General features: G+C 34.7%; 1 long non-coding RNA gene across 1 annotated transcript; it reads left to right on the top strand.

The window, feature by feature from the left end:
- The first annotated feature begins 1,632 nt into the window (after nucleotides 1-1,632).
- LOC128557433 (uncharacterized) lies at nucleotides 1,633-7,947 on the top strand. Its single transcript, XR_008371152.1, has 2 exons — nucleotides 1,633-2,661; nucleotides 7,504-7,947. It is a non-coding gene; the product is annotated as an uncharacterized LOC128557433 (long non-coding RNA).
- Nucleotides 7,948-8,519: the final 572 nt, after the last annotated feature.

Below are 8,519 nucleotides of genomic sequence, written 5' to 3'. Positions count from 1 at the left end.
AGTCGCATTCACATAACCATGGCCAAGGTCACACTTTGGTCAAAGGTCAAAAGAGAGTTGATTCTAACACATTCTTTGTTTATTCTTTTACTATTTTTTTATCTGAAAATCAAATTATTGACCGTCTGCGTTACTTAAATTTTGTTTTTCTCAAAAACTGTCAAAGGTAACTATTTGAAACTTGGAAAACTTGTTCACTTTTACACATTTTATTCATTCAATGCAGGTAACCCTGTGATTTGTTTTTACAGAGTTAATACCTCTTACTGTCTGTCAGTCTCCAATTTCTCAATACAATGTAACAAGGTATTTTTCTTCTTTACAGTGGTGACCTCATTCTGTTGACTAGGTGACTTTCAATGTTTTTTTTGTTGAGCTATTGCCCTTTTTCGACCTTAAATTTTCAGTTTTTTTTCAGTCCAATAACCCAATATCTTATCATAGGTATTGACATGATACTAGACATAATTTATTGTGATGACCCAGTTTGTTAGACAAGAGGAGGTAACTCTATCAAGGATCATTTTCTAAGAATTATTGTCCTTTTTATACGCCCGTTTGAAAAATTGGACGTATTATGGGAACACCCCTGGTGGGCCGGCAGGTGACGTCTGGAGCATATCTTCTTCATGCATGGAGGGATTTTGATGAAACTTGGAACAGTTGCTCACCATCATGAGACAGAGTGTCATGCGCAAGAACCAGATCCCTAGGGCTGTTCAGTGTAAGTGCATCCGTGCGTGTGTGTGTCCGGATTTGATTGTCCAGACTGTAACTTTTACATGCATGGAGTAATCTCGTTTATATTTGGCATGAATGTTAACCTCAGTGAGACGGAGTGTCATGCGCAAACCGCAGGTTCCTATCTCAAAGGTCAAGGTCACACTTAGAGGTCAAAGGTTAAATTCAATAATGACTTTATCTGGAGCATTTCTTCTTCATGCATGGATGCATTTTGATGAAACTTGGCACAGTTGTTCACCATCATGAGACGGAGTATCATGCGCAAGAACCAGGTCCCTAGATCTAAGGTCAAGGTCACAATTATAGGTCAAAGGATACAAGAATGAAAACCTTGTCCGGAGCATTTCTTCTTCATGCATGGAGGGATTTTGATATTACTTGGCACAAATGTTAACCACCACGAGACGGAGTGTCATGCGCAAGAACCAGATCCCCAGGTCTAAGGTCAAGGTCATAGTTAGAGCCTAAAGTTCAGATACAAGAATAACTTTGTCCGAAGCATTTCTTCTTCATGCATAGAGGGATTTTGATGTAACTTGGCACAATTGTACACCATCATGAGACGGAGTGTTATGCGCAGGTCCCTTCTTTAGAATTACTTCCCTTTGTTGTTACTATAAAAAGCTTATATTGCAACTTTTTTATTACTAGTCGTAGGGAAAAATCGAGATCACTTTTCTGTAGTGCAACATGCATGATACATCCAATTCTGAGATGTATTTTGACCTGTCTCTACCTGGTAAGATTTTTGTGTGGACTTTGGATTGGATGGGGGGGGGGGGGGGGATATGGGTTAAAGATTAACTTCCCTTAGTTGTTACTATAAATAACATACATTGGTACAGCATAGATGTTTTTTTCAGTCAGTAACTTGAGAACCACTTTACCCAGAATGTTAAAACTTAATAGGATGATTGCACATGCAGAGTTTATGACCTCTATTTATTTTGGGGGTCACTGGACCTGAACATGAGAAACAATTTCCATTTCATAAGTTAAGAACCACAAGGCCCAGAATTTTGAAACTTAGTCGGATGATTGGACATGCCAAGTAGATGATCCCTTTTGCAGCCAACCATCATTGTCTCTTTGACTTTTGCTCCTGTCCCCTATTGACTTCTTGCCTATACGACTATGCATTTGGGGAGACATGCATTTTTCTTCAAAATCATCTTCTAGTTCACCTTTGCCAAACTTGCAGCTCCTGAAGTCCGTATTTACCTTGTTCCTGTGGGCATGTCATTGTATTAGATTTTGTTATCGTTAAACTACATAAGCTTTTTGTATTTAATTAAATTGAATTATCGTTATCGTTAAACTACAAAATCTTTTTATAATTTTGGACTTGAATTATCGTTATTGTTAAACTACATAAGTTTTTTTTTGTATTTGGATTTAAATAATTGTTACGTATGCTTTAAACTATATTGTATTATCAAGGGGTGCGGTATTCCCATATACTGCTTAAGGGATTACTTTCGTTGTTTCTGAACTTTAACAAATATTTTAGTAAATTTTATAATTAGATCTTGAATTAAAATATGTAAATGAAATTTTGTTTTGCTTATTTATTTAAACATGAGCTGTCAAAAGTAGGTTGTATTTTGGTGGTTTCACAACGTTAACCAACAACGTTGTCACAACGTTGATACGACTCCACATATTTACGTTGTCACAACGTTGTATCTGACCGCAACACAACGTTATGCCACAACGTTGTCGCAACGTTGACACGACTCCACACTTTTACGTTGTCACAACGTTGTTTCTAACGTTGTCACAACGTACAGCACAACTTTGTAACAACGTTGTCACAACGTTACTGTGCTTCCTGGGATGGTACGTTGTTACTAGATTTATGTAAACAAACAGGTATGCGCATTTTCAATGGTAGACTGGACAAAGACAATGGTATAGGTAAATGCACTTTTGTTGGACACAGAGGTTTAAGCCTAGTAGCTATATATAGATTATGTTATTGGAACTCAAAATTTACTTAAATATGTCACGCATTTCGAAGTGTCAGATCCCAATATTTTGTCTGATCACTGTTTGGTATCCTTTGTATTGGAGGTTGATATATTGAAAATAAATCGTACCAAAATGTTAATTACAAGTATGTATGGTCAAATTAAGCGTATTAAAACTTTTGTAGATGGTTTGACTACCGAAGAATTAACGGTGAAAATTAATGCTTTGAATGAAAACACTTGTTCTGTTATAGACTCGAACGATACTGATAATTGCCTTGATACATTCCGTGATATCATTGACGGCGTTACATCCCCTTTATTTAAACGAAATATTGTGGTACACCAAGATAATTTAATAGATCTGATTGGGCAGAAGATTACCGCGTATATGTTGAGGCACAAAAAAAAACAAAGAAAAATATCAAACAGGGAGTGCCACGCACCAAAAGCGCAGCCTCCTCAAAACGAATCAGCTGGTTTCAGGAAAAATATGGATACAGTTGATAATATTTTTGTACTACATGGTTTGATTACACATTTAATTAATCAATAGAGACAATTTTACTGCGCTTTTATTGACTTTACCAAAGCCTTTGATTACATTGTACGAGACAATTTGTGGTTTAAAATGATAAATCTTGGTATTAGAGGTCCCATTTTGAATATTATTAGTTCTGTTTATTCTGTTGTAAAAACAAAAGTGAAATATTGTAATCAATTAAGTGATGAATTTGTATGCACACTAGGTGTAAGACAAGGCGAATGTCTATCTCCTTTTTTATTCTCAATGTTTCTAAATGATTTAGAAGACACGTTTCTACATGGCGAAGTACCCGGTACTGATGTTGACATGCTCAAAATGTTTTTGATTATGTACGCTGATGATACTATTTTTGCAAATACAAAAGAAGAATTACAAATGGGATTAAATGTGTTATCAGATTATTGTGACAGGTGGAAATTAACTGTAAATGCATCTAAAACCAAAATTATAATATTTCGAAAAGTTGGTAGGTTACCCAGAGATATTAATTTTATGTACAAGGATGTACAAGTTGAAATTGTTGATAAATTTACATACTTGGAAATTGTTTTTACAACTGGTGGATCTTTTAACGAAGCCCAAAATACCATTGCTGGCCAAGCTTTGAAAGCCATGTTTAGAATGAATAAATATTTACATAAATTTGTTAATATATCAGTTTTACATAGAATAGAGTTGTCTGATAATCTAATTGGTCCAATATTTAATTATGGCATTGAAGTTTGGGGTTTTATACACGGAAATGCTATTGAGAGGGTACATATGCAATTTTATAAAAGTGTACTTGGGATAAAGAAAACTACACAAAATGATTTCATTTTTGGGGAACTTTTGGGGAAGAATATGTTTTAAAACACAACGTTGTTATAATATACTGAAATATTGGATTAAAGTAATTCATTGTGAAGCATATAAATATGTTAATAAAGTTTATAATATGTTAAGACAAGATTTTGAAGATCACCCAGATAAGACTAACTGGTGTTCTCTAGTTAAATCATTGTAAAAAACAGTTATGTTCTTTAGGATTCTATGATGTATGGCTATCGCAAAATGTTGGTGATATTGATTTATTCTTGTACAATATCAAGCAGAGACTTCATGATCAATTTGTACAAAACTGGTCTAGCAGATTAGAAGAATCAAGCAGAGCTTTGTTTTATAAACATTTATCAGAATTTATGTTTCAGCCATATCTGAAATATATTACTATTAAAAGGCATTGTAGTGATTTTACTACATCGATTGCATATTGAAACAGGCAGATAAACAAAACCCAGTGAAAGAAATTGTAATATGTGATGTATTAGAAGATGAATATCATTTTATATTAGAATGTCTATTATATTCAGATTTAAGAAAACAATGTATACCTATATATTATTGGAGACGATTATGTATGGCAAAATCAATTGAATTAATAAACTCATGCAATGAAAATACTGTACGTAAGCTTGGAAAATATGTTTTAAAGCCTTTCAAATCAGAAGAGAACATACGTTTAGAAACTAATGTATATTTACATTATGCAATATTTAATCTAAAAAGTTACATGCAGTCACAGAATTTCAAATTGTGCTATATATTGTAATATCACTATGTGTAACTGGCTTTTAAGTTAACCCGCTCTTGCGCTTCACTTGAACCTTTATTATAGAGTATGGTTAATTTTGTTTGTTTGTTTTTGTTGTTGTTTTTTTGCTGTTTTTCCCCAATAAATATAATTATGTTAAGATAATTGAAACTTAACGTTTATTTTGACCTTTATATTTATGTCTGTCAATGTTTCGGACTGTTTATTTACCATATATCGGTTTCTAACTGTTTATTCGTCAAACAATCAGTTATACAAAGTTGATATAGTCTATAACGATATGATGGTTATCATGTCATGGCATATTTATAATTTTATGTCTTGTCAGTAGAATAATATTTCACTTTAATGTATACTGTTATTGTAACATATTACATGCAATGTTACATAGCATACTATTTTATTAAGTTACTTAAAGAGTCGTATTCAAAATGTATATTACACGGGCTCCAAACGTTGTTCTTGTGTTTCGTTTCGACAAGAACAACGTTTGTTACATGGAATCAAGATCAAAATAGTCTTAATCGTTGTCGTTTTTGATATACGCATTGTAATTATTTGAATTAGTTGAATAAGCATTTGACAATAGTTTCATGTAAATACGGTATGCTACGTAACACCAGTTGCTAATTAAGCTACTATGTCGTTTCTGTTATTCAGTAAATGCTGACAGGACAGTGTATGTATGTATGCTTGCATGCATAAAAGGTCAAGATTCATGCAAGCCCACACCATCTTGAAAATGTTCAAATTGTTGATTATTGACAAAATTATGCATGGCTTACTACCCGAATGTTTACATTCTATACTGAATTTAGATCTTTTTTTTTTGACACAGAGTTATTATTTTGTTCAATAAAATGATAAAGTGGAAAACCACAAGTCGCCCAACACGACATAAACGAAAATGTTACATGTCACTGAATATTGCTGAAATCAATTGGCATATTTGCCGTATTTAAGTTGCATAAGAATGTTTTAGTAGTGAACATTGTCAAGGACCACAAAAATATTTTGACCGTAGGTTCAGCTTCTTCAACCAAATTTATGGTTTTTCGTTTGTGGCCGACAACTGTGCCATATCAAAATTTCAGATTTTGTTATAAACTTAATGTTTCCCATACCCGTAATGTTAAAAATACAGAGAGAAAAAACCCTTTGTTATATAATAAAGACAGTCATAACAGAAACATATTTCGTTGCTAGTAAAATATCTACAATTCAAACTTTAGGAAACAATTGAACATATTGCCTTACTATTCCTCGCTTTATCAGAAACTTCAAACAAAATACACAAAAGTTTTGTGAAATATAACAATGCCGTCTTTAGTACGGAAGTATCGAAGAGAAAAGAGATCTATAGTTCTACGTACGACTTATTATTTAATTAGCCAGATTTATATAGCAAACACACATTCCAAGGCGCTTTACATACAAGGGCAGCAACACAGGGCGCCATTCATTCTCGGCTAGTACAGACACAGAGCTGGGGCCTCTGTTGCCGAGTGATTAAAGTCGCTGACTTCGAATAATTTGCCTCTTACCGATGTTATGGAAACACATAAAAATTACTTATTTTTTTCTATTTTTTATTCAAAAATGCTAAACGTTTGTAACGGTGTCAGAGTAAATTGTATTTTTGATACGTGATACATAGGCACAGATAGTGCATGACTTAATCTGCAATTCTAACACTGCTATAATTATAGTTGATTTGTTGTAAATAATATATTTGGGTTATTTATGGCTGATTTGCGTTAATTATTATAGCTGTATCCCAGCCTCACACATAATGTTATATACAATAGTAAAAGGGAACCAAGTACATGTATTTGTTAGAGCAAGTACTCGTTGTAAAATAATATGTACGAATTTGGACCAATCAGAAAGAAGTTCTATAAATAGCACCAATCAAAGTGCCTTAGGGCCAGCGCATAGAAGCTAAATCTTTACGGGTAGACGAGTGAGCATCGGACAGACGATGTTCAGCGTTATTGGCGAAGTACAGACGGGGTTCAGCGTTATACCTATATGGTACTTGAATGCTATATGTGATAGCATACATGCGTTAGCATCCAAGAGTCAGGATAAGCATCGAGTTGTCGCTTCAATTCAGAAGACATAGGCTGAACATGTATGCGAAAGGACATCAAAGACATCCTCTGATGGAATCTTCCACAAAAGGACTAGTCAAGTTAGGTATATCCACCATATAGGAGTTTGAGCTGATTATCATTAGTTGAAGGTTGTTAGTTTGAGACATTGAGTGATTTACCTGATCCCTGAAATTATCCAGCTCATAATTCAAATCATTTACGAATCATTGGTACACGAATCATTTAGGCGAGATAGCCAGAGAAACTTTTTATATACGAGTTGTATAGGTCTCACCAGCTTTACGTTTTAGCAAAGGACATTCAACTCAGTGTGTCAGCTAGGCTAAGACATAGTCACCTTAGCCGTTGAACCCTTTTCATTGCTCGAGATACTAAAGGCATATACACTTCCCTGGATCATATAACATCGTGTCTTGACAAACGGTGTACTGAAGGTAAACTTTCTTAAATAAAAAGCACTGTGAAGTTTCGTCGAAATTTGCCAACAGCAGTTTAACATATGAAAGCCAGACAAGATTTTTCTATTTTTAGCTCTGTTGGCCATTTTGTGCGGCGAAGCGGAACGTGCCAGCGATATGCACAACTAGGGTTGGTACTGAACTCTCCTGTGAAGTTTCGTCAAAATCAAGCCAGCAGTTTGACCTGTGAAAGCCGGACAATATTCTTCCATTTTTAGCTCTTGTGGCCATTTTGTGCAGCGAAGTGGAACGTACCAGCAATATGCACACCTAGGCTTAGTAGTGATCTCGTTGAAATCCAGCCAGCAGTTTGACATGCGAAAGCCGGACAAGATTTTTCAATCTTTAGCTCAGGCGGCCATTTTGTGCAGCGAATTCTGACTCCTGGTCAGATTTTTAAGGAAATTATTTCCATTACTCTGAAAGCCATGTCAATGTACGTATTATCAGGGGTGAACATAAACTTTATAATGTATTAATGTGTGTCGTTGTTTGTCAGTTAAAATATGAGAGCATTTGTTGTTGTTGTTGTTTTTTTGGACTATCATTTTTATGCTATGAAATAAAGAAGTAATTTAACAGTGTTGTGTACAGAACTGAGTTTAATTGGATTTGACAGAATTCAGTATTGTACTTAACACTGATAAATAACCTCATATTCTTATATTACACTGGAACTTTTTTTGTGTAGATAACACCTGTATCTACTTTATCATTCACCTCTCATTAAGCACACTAGCCTCGGGTTGAGCAGAACTCAAGACATTTACACATGTTAAAAGTACAAAAAGCAATTTAGAGACATCCGCAGATGCATTCAAACGGCGGTGAACACGGAACCTTCAATGATACACATGTTGAGGCGTGTAATTCCATGAAGAGCGGCGTTTGGTCCCCTAATAAAATAACGGGTTTGCCCCAAACGAGAAAACAATGGGCAGAACTAAACAAACTGGAATTTAGGAAGGGGATCTGAGGTTATGGAGCTTGCGTATCACAGGAACTGTCAAAAGACAAAATTAAAAAGCAGACACCATATCCAAGCGGTGATTATACAATACCCAAGGCTATGAAAGCGGGAATATTGGA

The sequence above is a fragment of the Mercenaria mercenaria genome, chromosome 5, assembly GCF_021730395.1.
Source record: "Mercenaria mercenaria strain notata chromosome 5, MADL_Memer_1, whole genome shotgun sequence".
In the NCBI taxonomy this organism is placed as follows: domain Eukaryota; kingdom Metazoa; phylum Mollusca; class Bivalvia; order Venerida; family Veneridae; genus Mercenaria; species Mercenaria mercenaria.
This window is presented reverse-complemented; position numbering and strand designations above follow the sequence as displayed.